The sequence below is a fragment of the Maniola hyperantus genome, chromosome 3, assembly GCF_902806685.2.
Source record: "Maniola hyperantus chromosome 3, iAphHyp1.2, whole genome shotgun sequence".
NCBI classification, from domain to species: domain Eukaryota; kingdom Metazoa; phylum Arthropoda; class Insecta; order Lepidoptera; family Nymphalidae; genus Maniola; species Maniola hyperantus.
In genome coordinates this window covers 12,950,808-12,978,039 of record NC_048538.1, presented here as the reverse complement: position 1 = coordinate 12,978,039, position 27,232 = coordinate 12,950,808, and the positions used below count along the sequence as shown (strand labels likewise).

The window sequence follows — 27,232 nt, the reverse complement described above, 5'->3', positions numbered from 1 at the left end:
CTCGATTGACTTCGGGAGGAAATGAATAGATTTCATTTTAGTGTCATTTGTAGGGCTAATGGCGCCTCCCACTAATGCCGATAATAGTGGAACAAGGGTTACAATAAATTGCTTGCTGACAGATGTTAATGTACTGGCATGTGTTTGTTTTGCTTCTTAAGGCAATTAAATAGTAATTTTAATGAGTAAACATGGGTAGCGTGTTTTATCATTACTTGTTATTTATACCAGGAATATGTCAAACTCATCAGCTCCACCGACAGATAGCCATTTTTGGACATAGTTAACTTTGAGAGGTTTTTACACTCCTTGATCTTAGGCTGCTTGTGTCTGGCAGCGCCTAACCTGCCTATCAACCTAGATGTCGCCATTCGAGCACTTTGGGCTTACAACATTTATGGATCCTGCGAGCTATGTACCCTGTCCATTGCCAGTTAATCTAATCGGAAGTCATGGAGCAATTTCAGTTACTCTGGTTCTTCAATGAACCTCCCTATTTCAATAATATTGTTTGAAAAGTTCAGTTATAAATACGGCCCTCATAAAGTTATACAAAAATACACAAGATATCCTCCTGTCAACCGAAAATCGTCTTACCGTAGCGTGCCCCAACTAAACGTAGCTCAATTACATCAGAATGTCTTCTTCCTATTTTCCTCGAAACAAAAAAACTCCGTAATAAATAATACCGTATGTCATTTCTCAGCACGTATGAAATTTATAACACGAAGCGATTTCGAAGGGCAATTTATTTCTAATGGAGCCATTCGATAGATATAAGGAATGGTGGGGAAGCAAAAAAGTCGTATTTGTGATGATAGTTTCCACGGCTTTCTCTGATTTCGCAAGTTAGACAATTTAGGTTAGATTCTCGTAATTATTCTATCTTAGGACGAATGTAACATGCTATTATTATCAGAAATGTAGATCGAGTAATAAACATCCGAATATCGGACAACACAGATTTATGTTTGATAAAATGATTACGATAGAACCTTTATAACAAAAATAAAACAGACAAGTGCGAGTAGAACTCACATGGAGAGGGTTCCGTTTGATGAAGTACTCACAATATTGAGCGATTTATGATTTATTTTAAGATCATTTTCTTGTAGTTTTTCTTATAGGTACCTCCTCTATAAGTAAAGAACTAGTTTCTGTATATTTTCTTAATTTTAAGCTCAGTAGTTTCGGAGATAAGGGATGACCCTCACATTCAAAACACATTTTTCTAGGTCCGTGTTCGCATAATACAAATTCATATTATGTGTACCTTCTAAACAACTTAATCTGTCCGGTAAATTCTGAGTAAATTAGCTGTAACAGGCGGACAGATAGATAGGCACACGAGTACCTTGTAGGATTATAAGGGTACTTACAGGTTTTTCTTTTGGAGTACGGAACCCTAAAAAGAAAAACAACTATCTGAAACGAACTAAATTCCTGTTTAGGGCAAAAGTCGCAAACCGATTTGTGACTTAATCACTTTATTGGCGGCGAGGGAGCTGGCTTATCAGAAAGAAATGCCGACGTAACCACTGATATATGGATAAACAAGCTTGCACTTTTCCTCGACGACTTTTGGCGGTCACAGAGGCTATAAAGTCGACGGCGAAGTTTGTATTGCGCTGGGGAGACTGGAGTGGTTTTTGAGCGTTGTTTTTTAGTTAAAACTCGATTTGAAAGTCGTAATTTACTTGCCTTGTCAGTGTTGACATCGTCGCAGTCCCGCGCATCTGCAAAAACAAGAGTGTCATTTTGTATAAATGTTTTAGGAAATTACAATTAGGTATAGTACGTGGCAAATCGAGATGGTGATCGGGCTGGGGACTCCCTGCAAACCTGCAAAATCTAGCCCCCGCGCTAACCCTGTGCGGGATAGCGCGGGTGACGTGCGGATGTGCCAGGCGTCCCTCCGCCTCATACCCCGATTGCCATCTTGACCTGTCGCGTACTATAGGTAGGTACTACAGAATCAGATAGACTTGAGCAGTAAATTTTTTCGGATTCAAACACAGCTTGTAATTTATTCAAATACATATATAGTATTTTTATGCTTGTAAAAATCACTATAGTACGAGTCCTCAAAGGCATGTTTGTGAGTATTGAGAAACACCCTACTGAAGCCATTAGCCAAGAAAATAAGCATATTGATATCAAGTTGGGCTTACGATTTCTAACCACTTCAATTAGGCACGCTAGATAGGGCATAGAGCGATACTGATGGAGTCCTTTAATTTCGCAAAGTTACCTAAGTATATTGGTAAAAGAGTTTGTAAATTAGAATGTAGCCAGACACATGATAGGTAATGTAAGAAGTTTTTAATTAAAACCGTCCGTTAAGAGGCTGCGTAATGGCTGATCCTCTGGAGGGATCCGATATTGGGTGTGTTCTGGAAAGCCGAAGCACAAACATATTTAGGGGCGATGCGGTGCGTAGTGTTCGCGGCTAATCACTGCCCGGTAAGGATGCTGTGTACACAATGCCTCATACCCCTTTCTTATTAATAACGGATATGCATATTGTATGCTTAATCACAAAATTTTGTAGAGGTTCTCATTTTCATTAAAAACTTACTTGTACTAAGGCCCACTTGCAACAGACAGCTTATAATCTAGCAATGTTCTATTGACAAGCTTATTCCAGGGTTGACCAGAAAAGGACAGATACAGAAAATTCTACTTAAACACATAATATAAAGAATTGGTGCAAGTGAACCTTGATATTTATACACATACGAGTAGGCATATTCCGCATATTTAAGAAAGACAGAACTTATATTATATAAGTAGCGTAATCTACACTAGTGATTGTACAGTAGTGTTACATACACGCTTGGGTGTCACACACAAATTGAAATTTTGCATATTACAGCAGGTTCAAAGCAAAACGATGCACTAAATTTTTCGTGAATTCTTGCGTCATCATGGGGATAAAGTTCAGTAATCAGTTTCTTTCACCTTTTGAACCAACGCCTTTCGCCATTTTGACTCTGTTACAATTTATCTTAAGCTTTAGTCTACAATTAGTAGACATGTACATAGTCAGTTCTGTTCTAACCTCATCACATTATTTATTAAAAATTAAGACATTGCTCCAGTATTTCCGGAACAGGTAGTACACTATACGGTATCGATTATCAAATATTGTTCATGTATTTTAAGTGGGTCAGGCCTAAATAAACAGTGCAGCTTCAAGTACCCGTCTTAACTGGCAATAAACAAACGCAGGTGGTGCGTTCACCACTCGGTAGGGTCTCAACCGCTGCCCATATAAACTTGGAAAGTATTTCTATGCGTCGAATTGGGACTAGTGTTGTTAGACAATGAGTTTTTTAACGCCTTTTTTAAATTAATGCTAGCAATAGCTAGTATCATTATAAAAGAGACGATACGAGGTAGAGAGGCGGGCAGAAGCCCGCGAGTATGCTCGCTGTAGATATGTCATTTATAGCCTATGTTACATGTGAATAAAGTAGCTTTTTGATGGTGAAAAATTAGCGAAATCTGTAGAGTAGTTTTAGAGTTTATCAATTAAAAACAAACAAATTTTTGCCCGCGACTTTGTTAACGTGGACTACCCAAATTTTAACCTCCTGTTTTACCCCTTTTTCAAAATCCTTTCTTAGCGGATGTCTACGTCATAATAGCTGCACGTCAAATTTCAGCCGTGCGTTGATAGATCAGTCAGTCAGTCACCTTTTTTATATATATGTATATTGTATGTATAGATGAATAGAGTTCCTCTTGAAATGTGGCGAGATACGTCATGTATTTACCTATTAAATAATATAAAACAAATTTAAAAACGATGCTTATCACACAATACTAGTCAAACCTAAGGTTTTCCCTATTTGTTTCATTAGGTACCTATAAAAATTGTTAAGCGATCTATTAAAAAAAATTGACACCTTGTATTGTTTTAACTTTAAGTGAACCATACGTAGCTCTTGCAAGGTTTGCACAACACTAGTTCTGCATGACTCGGTGGTGGTTTTAATCGAGTCTAACTCAGGGACGACCCTAACGTTTTCACTATAAATTTTAGTATCCGTTAAAAATTATGAGCGATATATTATTTAAAAAATTTAGACACCTTGTATTGTGAACTGTAAGTACTTAGTTCTTGTAAGGCTTGCACAACACTAGTTCAAACATACGGAACTCGTTTTGCATGCCTCGATGGCTTTAATCACGGCCGACCCTGGGGCGAACCTAATGTTTTCACTATGTATTTTTTAAGTGCCGACAACTTGCCGGTATTTCAGACTCTCGATATTCTTACTCTCCCTCGGTTTGTTTATCAAAATATTTCATTTCGACTTTCGACAGCGCTAATTGGAAATTTCGCGTTTTACTTTTTTGCCCGCAACACAGGAGTGCAATGTTACGCTTCGTTGCATTCGTGTTGCTTGTATTCAATTATGGGGCAGAGGGTTTATGAAGAAAACGCTTCTAAGAAGTGAATACGTAATAAAATAAAACTAGTCCTTGTTTCAAATTTAATAAAAATAAAAATTTGCTCTCATTAAAATAGAAATGAAATATCATACCTATAGAAATCGCAAACATACTCAGCAAAGGTAGAAACAGAGATGCCCGTACATCCGTACACGGGATAGTTTCGAGTTGAAGATTCTCAAACATCTATTAGCCTTGTAGTACCCGACAGTCGCCCACATCCGCATCTTGGCCCGATGTAACGTGCCCAATATTGACACTGTGTCCCGCTGATTGTGAGCACCTGACAAAGATCCCTCGTCACTCCACTGTGTTTCAGTTACAATGCCTATTTGTACTGCTTGAAAGTCTTGCGATATACCTAAACCTATAACAACACCTACACTGTGTTTCTTAGTATTTTTTTATTCGAAGACAAGCCTTAATTAAAAAACACGACGGCCCTGCCAAAAAATTAACTAAAAAGTTAAAGGAAGAGATCGCTTTAGCAATAAGACCGCCTTTGCACGCTGCAGCTATTTGATTTATATCCTAAGTATGGGATAGGTCGAGATGGCAATCGGGGAGGGAGCAGCCCCCGCGCTAACCCAGTGCGGGTAAGCGCTGGTGACGTGCGGATGTGCGGATCGTCACCCTGCTTCATATTCCGATTGCCATTCTCAACCTGTCGCGTTCTATACCTTGTATGTTTTTCGATGTGTTTACTTTACATGTGTGCCATAAAGTGTAAATAAAAAAAATGTACCAAACAAAAAATTTATAGCCAGCGTCACTCGAGATGATGTAAGGATTCTAACGATATCCCATACATCCAAATCTGTTCAGGCATTTAGAAGTTATTGGTGGACTAAAGAAACTCACATGCACACCTACATACACGAACCCTCGAAACATTAAGTACAGTCAGTTTTCGACAGTCGTGTAATAAGTTAGATTCTAATTCTCTTGAATCCAAATTTTTAGGAAATTGCTAGATAGTGATGACATGGGTACCTAGTGACGGCCAAAAATTAATTTTTAAAAAGGTCACATAGAGTAATCGATTACCGAACAATCAATTAAACGTCCGAAGGCAATTAATCATGTAACATCCAGCAGCGTAAGCTAACACCAAATTTCGTTTGACTTAGCGGAAAGTTTGCGCTTATTTATTTTTTATCAATTTCATCCGGCCTTAAAAGCGTCGTCCCGTTTTATTATAGGGACGTGAATTAGCAAAAACAGAATGGATTTCGGCTGTGATTATGTCAAAAATAATTAATTATTATCGATTCGGTGTTGGGCAGGGGAGCGGATTGATGGGTGGCACCCAGCGGAGCTGCTCTTTAAAATTGGGAAGCTAATTACTCGCCTACGAAAGAAGGCTCGCTACTCGGTACGACTACGGGGCTACGACAAAGATTAACGAGAAATCCAATTTCTTTCTAGCGTGGGCTAATTTTGTAATTCGATTTAATTTATTAATTGAAGAAGTAAAATGATCAGACCTCGGTGTCAAGACTGGCCTGTTTATGTCATATTATTGAGTGGCTGGACTGCAACAACTAAATAAGATAAAGTTCCTAAAGAATACTTAAACCTGTCTAAGTAGGTATAGTACGCGACACGTCGAGATGGCAATCGGGGTAAGGACGCCCCACACACCCGCACAACCCCCGCCCACTAAAAACTTTATCATAAAAATTGTAAAAAAATGTAGCCTATTTCACCCGGATCATAATAACGAATCGATTGACACCTCATTTCGTAAAATCGTTTCAGTACTTTAGGCACTATAAGAGTGGAATATTATATCATGCATACATACAAAGATTTCTAAAATCATAACCGTTACTTTTGGCTTTGCCGTAGTCAAGTTAAAAAGATATTTGAAACTTCATCGATATAATAAAGGAAACATCTACCTACAACAAAGGATAGATACTTGCGCTTGATTAAAGTTAGAAAATAAACAATGGTTAGGTACGTATTGGCTATTTCAAAAATACTTTACAACAAGAACAAGGGGCTTCGGGGTCAGTATATGTGTTGGGGGCTGATCAGAATTTCTTCATTCATTAAGGCCAGGATGCTTCGTGACCTGCCTGCCAAAACAGTGTACACTGCACAAGTCGCGAGCGAACCAAACTTTAATTTAGAGCGCACTACCTGCGACCGTTGGCCCCATTCATAATGAATCACACCCTCTGTTTAGTTTTGGAACCTCTAGTGTGTGACTGACATTTTACGCATTTGGCCGTCGTTGTATACTTTAGTTTTCCTTCATCATGATCAACCCATCGCTGTCTCACTGCAGAGCACAGGTTTTGGCCGTAGTCTACCACGCTGGCCATGTGCGGATTGGTCGACTTCACATACCTCTGAGAACATTATAGAGAACTCTCAGGCATGCAGGTTTCCTCACGATGTTTTCCTTCACTGTTACAGCAAGTGATATTTAATTACTTAAAATGCACATAACTCCGAAAACTTAGAGGCCCGGGATCGAAACCCCGACCTCCGATTAGAAGGCGGACATCCTAACCACTAGGCTATCACAGCGTCATTATTCATTAGTTTTCCTTAGCTGACTTAAAATATAAACAAATCGCAGGAGCCTTCTCTGCACGCACGTGTGCAATGCGATTTAAACCTTATGGAGTTTTCACTCCTATCATGATTGCATTGTTAGTTTGAGGAATTCAACGTCATATGGGCCGCGTATAGTGCGCCCCTTACGCATTCAGCGAGATCCTACTTATTTACCTTTTAAGTCAGTTAAGGACAAATACATTATACCTACTTAACGATCGCTTGAGCGATGAAAGCTGCAATAAATCACGAGTCCAAAAGTTTATGGCGAGAAAAATCACAGTCATCGGCCTCTTTTAAATTAACGCCATTAGCTTCAAGACTTCCTCTTTGAAATAAAGTGCAAAGATTACCTCTCTTCGTTTGAACGGGCCCAGTAATTAGTAACGCTCGAGTTTTATTTGTTAACGTCGATTTTGAGAGAGTGAGAGGCGAGTAATTCCGTTAGGGGTAGAAAGAGAGATCAGACATTCAATCGTGAGGCTGCACCTGCCGCACGAATTTGCAATTTAAATTCCGAACGAATATTCTGAGAGGACCTCCTTAACACGACATCTGTTTAAATTGTCGGCGATAGAGTGACTGCTGCGGTCTCAAAACTCTTTGTGATTGCGAATTAATTGAAATAAAACAAAACCCCTTCCAATAACTGGGGCTGGTTTTGAATCGTAACCTTTGAATCTGTTTCTAATCAAAACAATTTCTATAATACCTATAAATAAGTATATTATTTTAGTAAGTAATATTAGGTATTTTTAGGCAACCGTGGACCAGCTATTTTCTATTATTTTTGTTTGTTAAGTTGTAGTTTTAGGCCTTGTTTTTATGTTAATATTTAACTAGGTACCTAGATATTTGGGATTTTTGGTTAAAAATAAAGAAATGCGTTTCAGGACTTGTAAAAGTTCCATCCCCAAGAGGGTTGAATAGGAGAGTTGTAATTCCGTCATTTTCAAGTTATATCTATGAAAATTTGGTATTTCGGCCAAAAATTAAAAGTAGGTATAAGGCCCGCAAATTGCTAATGCGCGTGGCTGCCATTTTAGTGACGTCAGCACTAGACCGAAGTTTCGAGCTGATTTTTTAAATCATCAGCTCACGTCAAAATACGTACATCAGACGTCAAAAAGACGTCATTTCTATGTTAATGAGACATGGTTCTAGCGCAATAGCAATTTTCAGGACTTATACGTGTTTCCAGATTTTTGAAAATTCCGTTTTTCAAAAATTCTTCTTTTTCAAAACTTCAAACTTAACCGGAGCCGCGGTGGGTCAGCCAGTATACCTAGTACAATACTGCAATTAAGTTGCACATTACTTGGTTACGTAAGATATTGCATCCCATCAGTCAATTCTTATAACAAGACGGAAGGCCAGAATGAAAGGGTGATAAATTGCCGTCACAATATAATTTGGTAAATTGATTGATCCTTTTCTAGAAGATATATTGTGTGGGTGTATCGGACGCGGCTAATAGGTGTTAGTGGGTAAATAAAAACGGGCGGAGTCGGGCGTCATTAATAACTATCGCCCTAGCACTTCATTAACCATCAATCACACGTGTCTTGGTGGTGACAGCGTCTATTAGAGTGTAAAGAGTTCCTTTTTTACGCTGCAATGACAATACTATCTTTGAAAATATTATAGTATCTACTAGCTTATGTCTACGGTTTCGTCCACATCATCATCATGATCAACCCATCACTCCACTCTACACTACACAGCACGGGTCTCCTCTCAGAGTGATAAGGGTTTTGGCCATAGTCTACCACGCTGGCCAAGTGCGGATTGGCAAACTTCACACACCTTTGAGAACATTATGGAGAACTCTCAGGCATGCAGGTTCCCTCACGATGTTTTATTCCTTCACCATTAAAGCAAGTGATATTTTAATTACATGAGAACGCACATAACACCGAAAAGTTAGAGGTGCGTGCCCGGATTGGTGCCCGGGATCAAATCCCCGACCTCTGATTGGAAGGCGGACATCCTAACCACTAGACTACCACAAGCTACAGCTCGTCCACATAGACTACACAAAATTCAAACCTCTATATTTTTACTCTCCTTTTAGTGGTTGAATTTTCAAAAAAATCTCATTGGATGTCTACGTCATAATAGCAACCTGCATGTCAAATTTCAGCGCGATCTATTTAGTATGTAGTCTGAGCTGTTCGTTGATATATCCATCAGTCAACTTTTTAGATAGGTAAGTGATGCCGGAAACTTCATACACATGGATTTAGATTTTTTTTAAATCTCGTAGGAACTCTTTAATTTTCCAGTGCAAGTAGTAGCCTATGTCCTTCCCCGAGATACAAGTTATCTCTGTAGTACATTTCGTCAAAATCGGTTAAACAGATGGGCCGTAAAAAGTGCAAACAGACAGACAGATAAGTATGGATGTATGGTTGACTTATTCTACAAATTATTATCAAATGTAACAATCTATCCATACTAGTATTATAAATTGAGTACAAATGTGTAAATACGAAAGTATATCTGTGTGTCTGTCTGCTTGCCTTTCATGGCCCATCCGTTCAACCGATTCTGACTAAATTTGGTACAAGGATAGCTTGCATACCGGGGAAGGACATAGGCATTTTTTTTATCCCGGAAAACCAGAAGGTTAAGAAACCAAATCCACGCGAACGAAGTCGCGGGCATTATAATTTTCTATCAAAGCACCCGAAATTTTCCCATGGTTTCCTTATAAACACCTGAAAAGAATGACTTGTCGGATGGAGTTAATAATCTTAATAATTTGTTCGAGTTAGGCAACCCGCTGGTCTCGACGTTCTTTGTAATTAACGAGAACACCTCATCTATTACATTAGCCCGAGGGCCCGCGAAAATACTTACGTGTACAAGATCACCAACATAACACGACACCACACGGGAACAATTACAACTACGAGACTATGAAAGTCAGGGGTCTCTGTTAATTGGTTGGATATCATACAGGGTTAACACAATAAATAAATTGCGCGTGAAGAAAATGAAACAAGAAAATTCATTTATCAAGAGAGCTACGTCGAGTATGTTGGCCGTTTTTCGTAGTCCTTTATGATTGATTCGTTGTTAAATAGTCTTGAAAAGGACTAATCATGTATTCATTTAGATTTTATATACCTATACGTATCATCATCATCGCCATGATTAAGCCATCGCTGGGCACGGGTCTACTTTCAGAATGAGAAGGGTTTAGGTGATAGTCCGTCACATTGGCACAGTGTGCATTGGCAGATTTCACACACGTTGAAAACATTATGGACTCAACAGGAACTCACAGGCATGCGGGTTTCCTCGCGATGTTTTCCTTCACCGTTACAGTAAGTGATATTTAATATTACTTTAATTTATTTGATTTTAAATAAATCATATTTTGTAAATAAGGAGTTGCGAGCATAGATTAAGCCCTATAATATTGATGAGTTAATTTCAATTCACTCCGTTTCCCGAAAAAAAAACCACGAGTAAGTTGAAAACGCAATAGTAGGTACCTACTTGAATGAAACTAAGGACGTATTGAGTTTCTATAATAACTAATAGTTTCGATTGGGAAGGTAGGCTTCAGAGGGTTCGTAAATCATAGTGAAGGAAACGCTTTGATCAATTAAATTTTATTACAAACGTTTATTAAAGGGCGGGTAAGTGAAAGATTTATTGGAGGTTTATCCTCGAGCGTAGATTAAAGGATATTGCTCAATACGCAGACCTTGGGTGCTAAGGGCACCCGGGCTTATGATGTTTCCTTGTATGTTAAATTAAGTTTAAGGAATTTTGTGTAGGTACTAGGTATGTGGTTGTATGAAATTATGATAACCACTTTCCTCTTTAAAATACTAGAACAAAACATAGTTCAGACACGGGAATTTTTAACAATTTGGATTAACTTTTTATTTCATAAAGCTAATTAAGTTGAAGTTTTAAACTGTTAGGCGTGGGTTTCAGATAGGTTCCCATTTTCAGGATATTTCCAGAAAAATTCAGATTTCCATTACGCAAAATGGGAAGAATATTAGGTATCTACAGGTAAAAAATAAATGATTTTAGTGAAACTATATTATGTATGCAGTACATGTAGTATATTATAGAGATGATAGTATATAGGTATATATATATATTTATACATACATATATTATTATTGTGTATTATTAGTATGTACTGTGTATGTAGTCTAATTTATAGTAATTACTAATTATAATATACCTAGGGTCATTTTCGGCTGCCGCACCAACCCGTGCTTTCGTGATTTCCTTCGTCAAAGGTTGCCTGGAAGAGATCGCCTTTGCATGCTACAGCTATTAGATTAAGATCCTTGTATGTTTTTATTATGTTTACTTGTATTGTGTGCAATAAAGTATAAATAAATAAAAAACAAATAAAATGTATGAAATTGGATTTAGTAGCTTAGTGGAATTAATTTCCTTGAAAACGCTTACTCAGAGCATGTAATATCTCGGGTCAAACAAGGTCTAATCTAACGCAGTGTAAACATTGCTCCCAAGTTTAGGATACAACTGCTGTGTGAATTGCCTCCATGGGTATTATAATTTTAATATGTGTTTTACAAAGTGTATGAATTTTAATATCTTTTAAAGTTGTGTGTACATGTCCTTTAGTGGTAAAAACAATTATGGGATCAAGTATTATCTCAAAAACATGTCACCAACCGACAGCATTGTTTTCTTGATATTTTTTTGTAATTCGTAAAAAGTCCAAAAAGTTCGGTGAGTTTGCTGAAGAACTTTTTGAACCTGGTTCCTCTTTCACCTTTCTACTGTCATACCTTAAGCCATCGTCAAGGTCTGCACCCGTATATGTATTCAAAATTCCACGGACATGAACGAAGCGATTTGCCTTCTAGTTTTTAATTCGAACCGCTAGGATATGGAACGCCCTTGTATATTTATTTACCTTCAAGTCTAATAAAAAGGCATCTTGTAGACAAGCGCGCTACATCAGGCGGCATCATCACTTGCAACAAATAGGGCTAATTGCAGTCCAAGTTCTAGTCTATAAATTAAAAAAAGCTGCCCATTGGTCAACCAATGTAAACTTCAAATAGACTCATCATATATTATTTTTGGATCAAAAAGACAACTCCTATGTACCCAGCAGCTACTTCAGACATGTAAACGATATTAGATTTATTTATAGCCGTCAATACTCCGAATTGCACTAACTCTTGTAAATTCCACAACAAAACGATGGAACGTAACGTAGGTATGTAATCGGCGGATGGAGCTGCGGTCGATCGCTCGTAGTCGCGACATAAAGATAAAGACACACAAGCACTCGTATAAAGCGCGGAAACTAGCAACGAAAGCTAATTATCCGGCGGTTACTTTACGAACAATGCTGTTACGCTGGTGATATATGCGCACTTAATTCTAATGCGATGTCGGGCCCGCGAGGTGCCACCGTAAAGCTGAATGCGGAATCATAATAAAGTATGATTTCTTGGTCGGGGACGCGGCCTAACGCGGATAATCACTCCTCAGGCGTACCCATATAATTCCTTAGTGCATAATGAAAGTTGATTAACATTATACATAGGGTGGCCAACGTTTTGCGATACGAAACAGGGACTAACTATTAAGAACCAATGGTTTTCAGTTGTGTTGATTAGATGATTGATTAGTCAATGTGACCTAATATTACATAGATTCCAAATTTTTTGTTACCTTTGTGTCACCTTGTCGCTTTTTGTAATGAAATGTTTCGTAATTTATAATGTTTTTTGTATTGTAATATTTTCAATGCAGATTGTTGAACTAACATACCTAAGTATATATAGCTACAAGTGCAACATAAAGCAATGCTGTCTATCGATTTCTACTTTGGCTATAGTTCTTCAGATTTTATGTATAAAGACGTTTCGACGATTTTGATTAATCAAATGAACAAAATGTTGCATGAGATAAAAAATATTTTTGTAGTGAAAACTATCTTGGGATTGGGACGGTTCTTGTCAACTGAGGATAGTATGGTAGGCCTAACTGTACCCGTCTTTCGTGTGTGCGTGTGTGTCCGCCGCAGATTCCGAGTCCTAATTAAGAGCGAGGGAAGGAGGGTCGCGGCCGGCGGCGGGGGAGGGGTATCGATCATCACCCGCTAAGGAATCGACGCAGGGACCCGCAAAAAGGGGAAGCCCTCATCTCAAAATCAGCGGACGACTGAACCCGCTCTCAGCACATGTGTTTTGATTTAAATGCACGGTCAGCTTAAAGGTTCCTATCCACTGCTCAGTGGGTTGATTCTGTAACTTAATGTCTAACATTGAATTATAGCCACAAAGCTCATTCGACATTAGTTGGTTCTAAATTGCTGCTTCACTGAGTGACATTAAAATATTTTTTCATAGAAAACCTTCGTCAATGAACTTGGTGACTATAATTAAGTGTTTGACACTGAGTTAGCGAATCAGTAGGCAGGTCTTCGTAATCAGCACGTTAGGGATCTCGGTTTATATCAAATGAAGCGTAGTAAAACATATTGGTTTCAAATAGTATGAGATTAACCGACTTATTATTAAGTTAAGATTAGTATTGCAGTTTTAGCCAATTATGAAATTCTAATTTGTGATAATGCAGTTAGTTAATTTGAAAATCCAAAAAAAAAAACCACTTGACATCTGGTTAGTGGGCAAAAACCTTAAACATTATAATATTATAAGGGTCAGTATATTCACGTGTGTAGAAGCAGAACGCTTCGGGCGCGATTCGCAAATCCGATGTGAATAATTACACGGCTTACGGGTGCTTACCTACTGCCTTATTGCGATTTGCATATTTTCTTGTGGCTTAGCGACGCCTGTCCACATACATTCTATTGTTCATCACGAGTCACACGCACTGGTCAATTGGATATTTCGGTTCACATTGTGACAAATGTTTTATCAAACTTACATATTTCTGTCCGAGGTAACTGTGCGAAAGACTTATTTTATTGTAAACAGCCGCTTTCAATGTAGCGGCATAATAATAATTTACTTCATATGTATAGTACGTATTAAAATTTAATTCCTGTGTATTGCAGTTCCATGTCCCATAACAAGAATTATCTTAGAAAAGACTTCGCATGGCGTGTTTAAGTGTTTGTTTTCAAGACAACACCTAGATAGAGATCGTTGACAACAAAATACAAACGGTATTTTTATTTTATCCGATAATTGTCTTCTCTCGAAGTGATCACGGAAAATAAGAAACACTAACAATGCTGCTTATAAAAAACGCTGAAAAACACTTATCGCGCTCTAGTGCAAATCGTCGACTGTCACTTCAATCCCGTTGGCGCCGGGACAAAATGGGAAAAAGTGACAAAAATAACAATCAAATAGAGCATCCGCGGAAATGAGATCCGAAGGAATGATCACGCCCGACCCCGGGGACCGGTTGCTCTTCAAAAAGGACTTAATCTCTCAATTCACTAAGGAGTTAAGCTTTAAAAAAATATTTCGACAGGCAACAAAGAGCCCCCTCGCTTCGCGGTGTCTTTGACACGTTGCCGTCGGATTTTTTCCGCGAGATCTTTTTGTGAGGCGGGATGTCACTCCGTTTGTATCGGCTTTGTCGCGTAAGGTTAAGCGCCAGTTTATTAGCCCCGGCTTCCTATTTGCAAACAGAGGGAGATTTCTCAAATCCAATTCGAGTATTATGTCGTTTTAAGTGATTGGGAAGAAGATAGAAAAATCAAAATATTTAATGGCACGATGCCAGATACGTCACGCGAGCGGGGCCCTCTTACAATCAATATGAAAATGTGACGAGTGGGGTCGCTCGGCAGCCGGCGGTCCTTAATTAAGAATACGTGACAAAAGACGAGACGTGCACACAAACACAAGTCGCACCGAAAAAGGTCCGGATTATGTAACCCTTCTGCGCTTTTGATTTTAAACGCGTGAAGTGCCAATGCCGGACGGTGGAGTCTAATTTGAAAAGAGACTTGACGAATCTGGCTTCGGGCGACCCTCGTTTAATCGAGCCGCAGTTCCACGTGACGTCGATATGAATGTTGATACAATGCAATAATAGCGCGGAGGAGGCGGTCACTATGGTGACGGGGCGGTTTAGTGGGAAGCCGTCGCCGGATGGAGCGGTGAGAGGCTTATCCCCGTTTGACCATTTAGACCGGGTCAGCGTTTTGTGCGCTGATTCGGCTCACTCCGCTGAGCAGTTGGGATAATTAGCAGGCAAACAAGGAGCGTTGCCCGCATAACTTTTGCGGACCATTCAGGTGCTCTACAAACACTGCTGCAAGAAGTTTAACAGCAGTTTAATTGCGGCACGAAAACAGAAGCGTACGGAAAACTGTTTGGGTTTATTGAAAAGAACTTAGTCGGTTACATTGAGGTTAACTGGTATAACGAAAACTGCGTTTGAGTTTCAAAGTTATTATAACATGGAAATAGCAGTAATATTATTTCTTACTTAATATTAGGTTTAAGTTCGAAACCATGTTTTTATAAGTAACAAACTGTTTGTGAGGAAAGCCAAAATGAGAAAGAGCGTTAAGTTGATTTATTACGAAGAAATCACAAATTCAAACGTTCGTACCTACTAGAAATAATATTAGGGATACCTACTTACTTTGTATTTTAAGATTAAATAGGTACCTAGTAAGAAAGGAGAATGATGGCGATAAATAAATACTGTAACCTGAACAATTAAATCCTACCTCATCACGTCGCATACAAAGCCTACCGCGGCACGCACGTCACGCTCCCCGCTAATTTATCACGTATGTGTCCGCGCCTTAACACCATTGGTCGTGATGATTTTCAGGATTCCGCAACCGAAGGGAGCCAATGGGACTAAGCGCCCGCTGTCCGTCCGTCCGTCCGTCCGTCCGTCCGTCCTTCCGTCTGTCCGTCTGTATGTCTGTCTTTTAGGGGCTGTATCTCGTGAACCGTAACAGGTAGAGAGTTGAAATGACAGAATGTGTATTTCTATTGCCGCTATAACAACAAGTAAGTAATAAAAAATCTAAAATGAAATAAAAAAAAATAAAAAAAAAATAAAGTGTTATTTCATGTACGATGGTAGGTAACGAAACCCTTCGTGTGTGAGTCCGACTCGCACTTGACCGGTTTTTAAATCGTGTTGAAATAACTTTACTAATCACTTTAAGTAGATAGCCAGGTTAGCCTGCATCATCACTTACCACCAGGTGAGATTGCAGTGAAGGGCTAACTTATGTTTGAATAAATAAAAAGATAATATAAAATATGTTGTAGGTGGTGTATGCTAAGCAATACACCACCAATACAGCATACAATACAAGCATACAGTGCAATAAAGCATATTTTATTTTTACTTTATAATTCCCATGGTATAACGAAAACACGGCTTCATTGCATTTATACGTACCCAATGCTTTTCCCTTTCTTACAGTTTACCTTGTATCGGTTAATTTGATTAATTTCCCCTTGAACACGCACTAAGAAACCTGTCCCTCAATTTGGATCCAATAGGGATTTGGTCCCAATTATGTATTAAGCAAAACTTGGCTATATCGGGTCACACGCCAGTTCACTTGGGACTATACCTACCTATCTACCAAATCTACGTAAGCTATTTGCAGCATTTCCTGTTATATCAAAATGCATTTAATAATTATATTTTTAGCATCGTGATCATAATCATCAGCATGTGATTGTCCACTGTTGGACATAGACCTTTCTTCAAGAGCGCCACCGCATCCGGTCCTCCGTAATGCAGCCACTTTCTGCCAGTTTCTTTATATCGTCGGTCCATTGATCGTGCTGGAGGGCGTCCCACACTACGCTTGCTTATATGCAGTCTCCACTCTAAGACTTTCCGGTTCCAACGGACATCGCCTCCACAATAAGCATGGCTAACACCAAAATAGATATAACTTTAATGTAAAAGTATATGTCTGTTACCTTTTCACGGCTGGGGGAAGGACAAATTATTTAAAATTCCAGAAAATTAAAGAGTTTCTACGTGATATCTATGTACATGCTATATACCTAGTAAAACTTTAATACGTCTGCTATAATATGACAGTAATAATACGATGACTGTCTCCTAGTTTTTCACGGCTTTAAACTGTGAAAAAGACAAATTCCATGCAGACAAAGTGGCGAGCAACAACAAAACCGGCATAATTCATCATTATTATCTAATTAAATGAAAAGAAAATTATGTTGTTATTAAAAACTTTGTAAAGTAACCCAAATGGCATAATAACCCAAATTACCCCAAGTAGCTGTTTCATACCCGTAATTTCCGACGCGTATCGATCGTTCGCGAGCGTCTAAACTTTCTAGACGGCTTTTATATGCACTCCTTTGCCTCTATAGCGACTTCGATCCAGAGTGCATATTGTTGAACGGGTCATTTATTGCTTAATTATGCGTTCATGTGTTTGATAGAATGCGGAATCAATTCTACACATTTACTTCAAGTGTCTACTTGAGAGTTTTTCGTTGAAAAAAGTAAAAAATCGGTACTAACGTATTTACTAGACAGTTTTATTTACCCACTAAGTACCGACTTTGCGTGGAAATTTCGGAAAGTTTTTCATAGGTATTTGCTATTACGTCAGTCAGTCAGTTTATCTTTTTATATTTTACTCGATGATGCCCACAATTTCGACCAGGTGCATTATTATAAGTTAACTAAAAATCTCGTGGGTCTCATTAATTTTCCGGTACAAAAAGTAGTATGTCCTTTCCTGGGATGCAAGCTATCTCTGTACAAAATTCTGTCAAAATCAGTAAAACGAATCGGGCGTGAAAAGCTGGCAGACAGACACACTTTCGTATTTATAATTTAGTATTATTGTATAGTTTTTCTAAGGACCATTTTTCTACACACTGTAGGTATCCAAATCGTTAGGTAGCTCTCAGTCAAAATACCAGAGGCAATTCGGTAAAAGCAATTATTTTTCCCAATATCATAATCAGGATAATGTAGGCTTAGGCAAATAAGAGGGAACGTTTTTCACGTGTCCCGAGACGTCAAATGTGACGTCAGCAAGACGTGGCGTGGATACGACGTCTGATAGGGGTACCATCATGTGGCGAACAGTGCCCTTATTCTGACCGATCATCGTAGGTATCAACATTTCAAAATTTGGAAGTTGCCATTCTTCCTCGAGAGAGAACACTTTCCTCATAACTTTCTCTCATAATTATTATCGCATAATTTCTGGTGGGAGGCTATGGCCGTAGCTAGTTACCACCCTACCGATAATTTTGAATGGGAGGCTACTTTTTATCACGGAATTTGACTTCCAAATGAAAAAAATAGGTCAAAAAAACGCGACAGGTCGAGATCGTAATCTGGGTATGAGGCGGGGCGATGCCACGCTCACCCACACATACAATAGTTGTAAACGTGTCTATCGCATTTGGCTTTGCCGTTAGGATGGTAACTAGCCACGGCTGAAGCCTCCCAAGTCCCACCAGACCAGACCAGAAATTTAGAAATTATAAAATTCCTAATCCCTGCCAGGAATCGAACCCGGGACCTCCCACTAATAAGACCACAGCGCTTACCACTGCGCCATGGAGGTCGTCAACTGGTCTACTGGTCGATCAGGCTGAAAAGCATGCATGCTATTCGATTAGATTTTTAATTTTTTTTTTTCCTAGGGAATAAATAAACTTAATAAGAGTTTGAAGTGTAGTCCACGCGGACGAAATCGCGGAGATAGGCTAGTCACAATACAAATGCAATCAATTATAGCAATGTGCTGAGGGATTGCAAAGACGAAGTCATGGGTAACTGCTAGTTTAATATAAATTAGCCGTATCTTTAGTACATCATAACGATTGATGCTCGAATAGGGCCGCGTGACGTAATCACATGATCCCATGTGGGGTGAGTCTAATCAGCTATGAAAATTAGGTTCCGCTGCGTATCTTCTACTTTGTACTGGAACGGAATTTAATTACTATTTGGAAATACTGTTTACATGATGGCTTGGTAACATTCTTGATGTTTAATTTGCTTTCGGCTAAAATTAAGCATACCTCGGTATCTACCGACTTACTTGCTTACTTAGATACCTGTATTTTTATTTCCCACATATTATTTTGTAACGCATTATTAAAATCAGATATAGTATGCCCATAGAAAGCAAGAAAAAATATAAAGCTTACTATAAGCGCGCACGCATTATATACCTAAGCTATTAGCTTTTATAAGCTTGATCGGCAAAACATCATCAGTTTTAACTAAAAATGATCAAAGATTTTCAAATAGGTTTTGAATTTTTAGGAGATTTTTACTAAGCAATATTATTCTTGGTATAATTAACATAATATAAACATTTTATTACGGTGAAAGAGTACACATTTGTAAGGGTATCATACATCTAAACGAAAGGCATGAATCCAAGCAAACATAGCTATTTCAATTGCACAAACACCAGTTGAAGCAGCACCACCGCATCATCCATCAGCCAATTAGAGCGGTGATCAATCATGCTCCGATCACTCCCCTGGTCCACCTAGATGATTTTTTCCCACTTTTTCGTGTCTAACTCACTCGGGACTTGTTAATCACATGTGATAGATAGACAAGCAATATGTATCTATGTTTATTTTGTGTGAACTTTACTTGACGTCGTTCTTTGTTTTAGGCACTCGTATATTCGGATTCGGACCAAGTTTTTTTATCGTTCAGACGCGTGCGTGAATTTATGTTTGACTTAGATTAAGCCTGATGGTAATAGTTATTATGATATTGCAGTCCAAGCAATCTACTAATTGGCCGTATTTGGTAAGTGTTCTGAACATTTTCTCTCTAAACCTCAAATCATCACTTTAAAATCTCAGTTATATTAACCGAAACAAAACGGGCGCTATAAAAAGATAAACAATAATTCTTTTTTATTACGCGCCAAAGTGGGAATCTCATTGTCGGCGAGGAAATAAATAATATCAGGAAGGAAAAGAAAGGGAATAACACAACATAAAATATTAAGATTCACCCAGGATTGGCATCATTCTGCGGTCGTCGAGGATTTCTTAAGGGGAGTAGGTACCTACATCTTTGAAAGTTAATGCCATTTGCATATCCGAAAAGTCATGAAATAAATCAGCCGAGACGGACAGTGGGGACGGCAATTCATTATGCCTTCCTTTTCTATGAATGTAGTAATTAATGTACTACAATAATATATTACTTTATATAAAAACACTATAGATATTATGTACGAGAATTCCTATAAAATATCAAGAAACTCGTATTCAGTTTCAATAGAATAAAATGTAGTGACAAATGATGTCGGAAGATTTTATTCAAGATCACCGAAATAAGCTTCAAATCACTCTTCCCATTTGAAAATCCGCGAGTCAAGAGGGCTCACCTATGCGGATAATGTCGGAATCTGGCATCAAATTGCACTGTATTGTGCGGCAAATGCGAGAAAAACGGAGAAAGTGTTAGGGCAGCATTTACATAAGTTGAGACAGAGGGTCGTACAATACATACGAAAATATTCAGGGCCGAGGTGATGAGAGCCCTCGGGCCGACTTGCATGCATAGCCTTTATGATGGGGAAAATATTTACAGGCGGCGGTGCGAAAATGTTATATTTATGGAGCGTCTGAAAATAGTAAAGCCTTCTCTTCGCGAGTGTTGCCAAAGTTAAGCTTGATTGTTTTATGAGACGCAATACATTTTTATTAGAATTTATGGGAACTTCACCATATTATAATGTGATATCGGGCTTTTATCATAAAATATTCTATGTAGAGTCTGCTAGCTTGTCAAATATGGGTTAAATTATAAAGTATAACATTTATAGTAGGTACTCTGGAACATGTAAAGTCGTAAAAAGCAATACAACCACGTGGTCGGCCATGTGGCCAGCCACTACTTTGTTTACAAACCAACGAGACCGCTATCGATCGTGCAGGCGGCAAAGTTTTTATGAATTAACCGTCAAACAAGTAAAGAAGAACAATGAAAAACAAACTCTTCAAATAAAAATCGATGACAATCTGGGCCAAAAACTTTGTGGAACTTTGCCGGCAAAAAGATTTATATACTTATAAAAAACTGAGCGGGAAAAGAGCTTTTCGAAAAACTTTAAATTGCGACCTTGAACCGCGCTAACTTTGTTTTGGATTACTATTAGTGAAGTCGGGAAGTTTTTAATAGAACAGCCGTTGATTCGTGCCATTGGCTTAAAAGGCTTTTGGTGGCTAAAAATGGCTGCTACGTTTCATAACAAACAGATCTTTTAGAGTGGTTATATTCTAAAAGATCTATCATAATATCTAGAAAACTAGCCCTATACCCAGAATTTCAATCATACAGATTGAAAAATGGCTAATTATTATTCGAATTTGATTCTTAGTTAAAAATTTACAACTGAGATTTTTTTTGCAATTAATCCAATTTTTTTTAAATTTGCCTGTTTTAAAAATATTGTATCTATCTATACTTATAAAATTGTAGAATACAAAGATATGATGAAAAAGAAATGCGATGATGAATGATAAACAAGCAAAGTGTAGACTGGATTTAAACGAAGCTATTGCCCAACAAAAGACCTGGCGAAAAAGTGCCTTGTAAAACAATATGCCATCAACATTTCCATCTAAAAGGCATTTAAAAGAGGCAGCGTCGTCAATTGCGACAACGTTTCCTTTATTAACTGTTAACTAGGACCGGGTGTTTATGTAAATTGTTATTGCTTTTTTAAGAAAAACCTCGTTTGACACGTCGCTAGAGAGGTCGGCTCGTTATTACTGAAGATCGGGCCGCTTGGGCACAATGGGATTTTGAAGGTAAATAAGTCTTTAAAAGAGGAATAAGTAAATTAGAAGCGACAAGATAGGAATCTCCCCTATTTTTTCCGAAGGTTGGGGCGAAAAAAAAAGCGATCGCCTTTGCTTGGAGTAGCTACGAGATAACAAACTATGGATGTCTACCACGTTTTGTTCTTCATTCTCTGGAGTTTTTCTTAGTTATTTTGTAACTAAAAGATTATCTTTAACTTAATCGTTAAAAATTCAAGGGTGAAGCCGAGGGAAACATGCCCACAGTTAGACTTTCCTAGGCCGCGGGCGAAGCGAATGACACTCTTGATTGACGCGCCGCTGCTGACGCGACAGTACAAACTAAATACTATGAACGTCGCCGCACGCGTTTAACGCAGGGGGCTTGGAAGCGGCGTCATACATTTTTTATAGAGCTAAAGTACAAGACTGTCAGCCACGGTATAACGTCTATAGCGTGCGTCAAGCAATTTTTTTCTTTAATTTATAGACTAGCGCTTGACTGCAATCAGAGGTGGCAAGTGATGATGCAGCCTACCATCTTCTTCTTCTTCTTCCCATATTATAACAGCTGGAGGGGAAAACTGACTTTGGAAGGTGTTCCAAATCTTAGCGGTTCGAACTAGAAATGGTCCTGAACCACATAAGCGTATAGAAAAGATAAGGGGATTTCAGTTAGAGGTGTGGTACTTAGTAGCACACAATGTTTATTTGCCTTTTAACCAGCGTAGGGGTAACAAGAATTGAAGCCATCTCCGTAAGGCGTTATCTTAAAAAATCTTTTAAGGGTGAGTGCGGCGACACTCCTGGCCGGTATCATAACAGCTGCTGCCAGTGATACTGTCTCATTAAGCTATCCACCATCTTAGCTGTGAGCGTTACATGCCCATGTTTTTAAATTATAATCGCGAGATGGATTATGGAATAAATTGGGAGGACTTGCTGCTTGTTAAAAATATTTGTCCGCGAATTGCAGATGAAAAAATATTCAAATATTATAATAGGTATATTTACTTACTTTATTTTACCGCGAATTCAGCCGCGTGGATTTAGTTTTTTTTAATCTCGTGGGGAATCTTTGATTTTCCGGGATAAAAGTAACCATGTAGGTTACTTTTTATCCACCTCCAAGATACAAGCTGTCTCTTTACTAAAAAGATGATATCCATAACTTCATCTACGGGATTTAGGTTTTTTAAGAATCCCGTAAAAACTCTGATTTTTCGGGATAAAAAGAAGCCAGATTTCGTCAAAATCAGTTGAACTGATAAGCCGTTAAAGCTAGTAGACAGACAGACATATTTTCGCATTTATGGTTTGACTCATCCTATTAATTAAATTGCATTAAAAAGCCGAGGTTTACTTTCATAACATTTCTAACTTTAAAAATATTGTATAAAAACAGCTTTAAAAGATATCTTCTCAATTAATATTTTTCTAACGGCATCCTTATGACTTGGAGTTCAAATTAGCTTCGTTAGCCGAAGGGCGGCTGAATGTGACAGACGTCAAAATAGACTCATTCCTTACTCATTCAAATTCGAATTAATCTGCGACATCCAACGTTTTGATAAATGTTGGCAATAAAGACGTTGAACGTTGACATTCGTTTGTCAGTTACTTCGTAATTTTAGTGTTATTTTTTTGTTCAACCGTCACAAGACATTAATAGTCGTTTACAAAAGGCAAAACTACCACGAGTCCACGAGCTTTACATAATCGCAAACTTAGATCTATACGTAGACGTACAGTTACTGCAACTTTGTCGCCGTCGAATTTATGTATGAATTCAATTTTTGTGTGTAATTAACATTGAATTGAAGAGAAATCCATTTTCCTCCTTAGAAATCATGAGTGAACACATATTACACAGATACCTAAACGGGAATCACAGCTTTTTTTGTGCTCTTAATACAGACAAGAGAAGATAAGAAACGTAGAAGAAATACGAGATGTGACGTAAGTGGCTCCACGATAGATAAGCTTTTTGGAGATTTTTAAAATAAGTCCACTGTCTAGGCTCTACGTTACGGGAAATCATGAGGCAAATTGGAGAGAAGCAGACGAGTTTATTCAATAAATTTTCTCCAGTGTTTGTGTATTCATACGGCATCAGGGAATAAAGTCAAAGATGCGTGCGTTCTTACGTCGCCTCGTTGAAGGTAATTTACAAATTACTCCCCGTTTTACAGTTCCCGCGACGAGTGACTTTCGCGAAGTCTGAAAATGATCTTACAAAGTGTAGGCTGCGGGGAGGTCGCCCCAGGGCTTCGAGGCGTGCTGTTTCGATAGAGTTTAAGAGTTATGCAAATGTTATGGACAACAAAAAAGTTAATGTCAATGATAAGTGCGAGCCCCGGGGAACGATCAGGACGCAGTGTTCGAGCCTGCGTTGTGTAAAGTTTATAATCCCTTTCAATCTTCTTTTTTATTTTGTAAAGTGTCTAATAAAGGTAAATGAAGTAACGCAGAGAATGAGTCCCGAAGCCCTTGTTTGGCTTTATGGTCTTGTGTTTATTTAAAGCTGGCTTTATATTTTACTCTGTTGTCATGTATCATGTATGTCAAACTTAAGAAATAGAGCAATAACCTAGTTTAAACACTTGAAATTAATGTTAGCATTATATTAGTCTATACTGACGAAATACTAAATTTTATCGACCTAACAAGTGTCAATGTACCGAAATAATAATATTTTCAGCAAAAAATTCTTATGTGGAGTTAAAAAAACATTTGATTCAATAAGCAAACATCCAATGACCATTTTACCCAACCGACTCGTAAAGACCACTTGGCTGACAAATTGAAGCCTCCATTTTGCATCCGATTGTACTCAAGAGGCGCGAAATGACTCTAAAAAGTGCTCGAGCGGAGTACGTGGAATTAGGAAGAGGTCTCCGATGAGAGGGGTCGGATCCCATTAAAAGTGCCGGCGCTCGCAGGTGACTAGCGCGGGTTAGTGGCGAGTCAACGAACTTCGCGGTTTTGCTCTAAGCCTCTAGTGTGGGATGAATTTGAATTCGTTGCGCAAATTCTGGCATAATTGGGTACCTATCTAAAGTGACTATAAATGAACGATAAATCGACTTATAGATCGGAGTTTTTAAATACTTATTGTGTGTTGAACATAAAACATAAATGGAATGGGTTTGGTTGCGTAGGTATATTCTAATGTAGTAATTATCTGTAAACTGTTGTAAATTTGGACGGTATTCATTAGCGTGAGATAAATTCTGAAGCATATAGAATATAGATGAATAAAAAAATTAGGCAGTTACAGATAATAATAATGTACTAAAGTGCGTTTAACTTTACGTAAACATATATGAAGAAATTTCTACTACCTAATTTGTAGTTGTAGTCCGGTTTTTTTGTAACATCAAACTATGTAGCATATTAGAGTCGAAGTTTTCTCCAAACATATTTCCTCAAGTATTATTTTTGTTCTGAACTCCAACATAAGACTTATATGCTAATGTCTGAACATTCATTACGGCTCATAACAGAATCACGTTGCCAAGCGTCTATCGATCCCGCGTCTCATACCTAATCTTAGACTACCGTAGGTGAAGTTTTACATGCAAATGAATTAATTCTTCTCGTCGGGGTACTCGCGGTGCATCGTCGATGCCTCGTTGCATTTATAATGTGAGTTCATTACCTCGGTAGAGACTCAACGAGTGCATGAGCGCTCCGTAATGGCTTGGGAAGAACGTTCGCTTCAATTATGATTGGGATATTAAATCGTTATAGATCTACTCGATATCTATCCGGCGTGTATACGTTCGATAGATATGGCGAATTCAATTATTAGATTAAAATTGTAAACCAACTTCAAAAAAGAGGTCATGTTGGACCCGTATACGTATGTATGTATGAAAAAATTGCTGGATGTTTCCATTATAAACCCTGTTAAATACTTTAAGACATCGACTCTCCTCTTAAAAACGAAATTAGGGTTTCCTTTTAAAAATTTTATGGAGCATTTCGGTAAACACATTTTCCTTGAGGCATCACGGCTTGTGTGCATTTTTAATTTTTATATCCGCCCGTCGGATGACGCGATGAATTTTTACTCAAGTGCCCTTTCTATCTTATTAGCGGGAGAGTTAATTGAGAACCAGGTTGCGACTAGTTGCGGTGTCTATGAATATATTAATATTCTGCCGTATCACTGGCTCACTTTTTTATGTACCTACTGAGTAAAAAGCTGTACGTCAAACTGAACAAGTGAACATAATGAGTTAAAAAAAACTATTTGTAAATACTTTCTGTAGGTAACATAAAATATAACTAACGCACTCTCCTACTAAACAAAATATTTCATCGTGATTTAGGTTTTTTTTGTTGTTTGCATAGTGTCCCAGAATAGTGGCAATACACGGAAATGTTAAAAATTTCGATAAAAGACGCTGAAAGTACATTAAAAACAGACTTTACAACGCTTACCTACCTTGATCTTTAGATTATGTCAAAAGAAACGGCAATAAGATTTATGGTTGAATTTGTTATCGGTTCTTAGCGATCACCGTTGCAATTTGAAATGACGAAGAAAACAAAATATCATGATTGTTTGGTTGCAGTATACAATGTATAGAAGAACTGTAGAGCTTACAATATAATAAGATAAGCTTATGCTTAACTCTGAATGCAGAGTTCTGCAAAACAAAACTGACCGATCAAAGAGGATAGCTGGTCATCATAGAAGATTCATCATCATCAAGAATCATGCAAATACCTACTCTTGGAGATAAATCTATTTTGAGGAGCACCAATTTTAGTCTTCAACTTTTTGCGGCCACTTTTCGGTGCTAAGCACGTGCAAATGTATATGTTATTATAGAATTATCAAATCTAAGGTCACAGATAATAAAACATGAACCCTTCCGATATGTTTATCGCGTCCGTGATTTAGCGCCTCGCTCGGCCCCATTTCACGGAGTTTTCGAGCGATTTCCAAATTGAATTGATATGTTTCCGCCAACGCGGCCGCGGCATTTTTAGACCGTATCGCGTATCATATGCGCGCCAAAGTGAGCAGAAAAATGGTACCGATAGCAACCAAGGAATTTTTTGCGCACCTAATATTAAAAATTTGTGTGTGTGTATGTGTGTGTGTGTTTCTACCAAACTAGCTGTACTCTGGCTGAAATTTGGAATAGAGATAGTGAATAGATTATAACTTGGATTGACATATAGGCTACTTTTTATTCCGTAAAAATCCATGGCTCCCACGGGTCTTTTTAAACATATCTACGCGGTCAAAGTCACGGACATCAATTAGTTTAATAATAAATTCGACCAAAAAATTTTAAAAACAACAAAGCCTTGTGGCATGGCATGCCAGTAGAATTACTAGAAACCTAATTTTGAAACATAATGTCCATTATGAATATATATATTTTACGGCTAAACTCATGGGATAGCGTGGA

General features: G+C 38.1%; 1 long non-coding RNA gene across 1 annotated transcript in view; it reads right to left on the bottom strand.

Annotated features, from left to right (window-relative positions):
• Positions 1-1,701: 1,701 nt before the first annotated feature.
• LOC138404705 (uncharacterized) overlaps positions 1,702-27,232 on the bottom strand; it is a 211,530-nt gene continuing 185,999 nt past the window's right edge. The window contains exon 4 of the long non-coding RNA XR_011238527.1: positions 1,702-1,736. This is a non-coding gene — a long non-coding RNA (uncharacterized lncRNA). The remainder of the gene's footprint in view (positions 1,737-27,232) is intronic.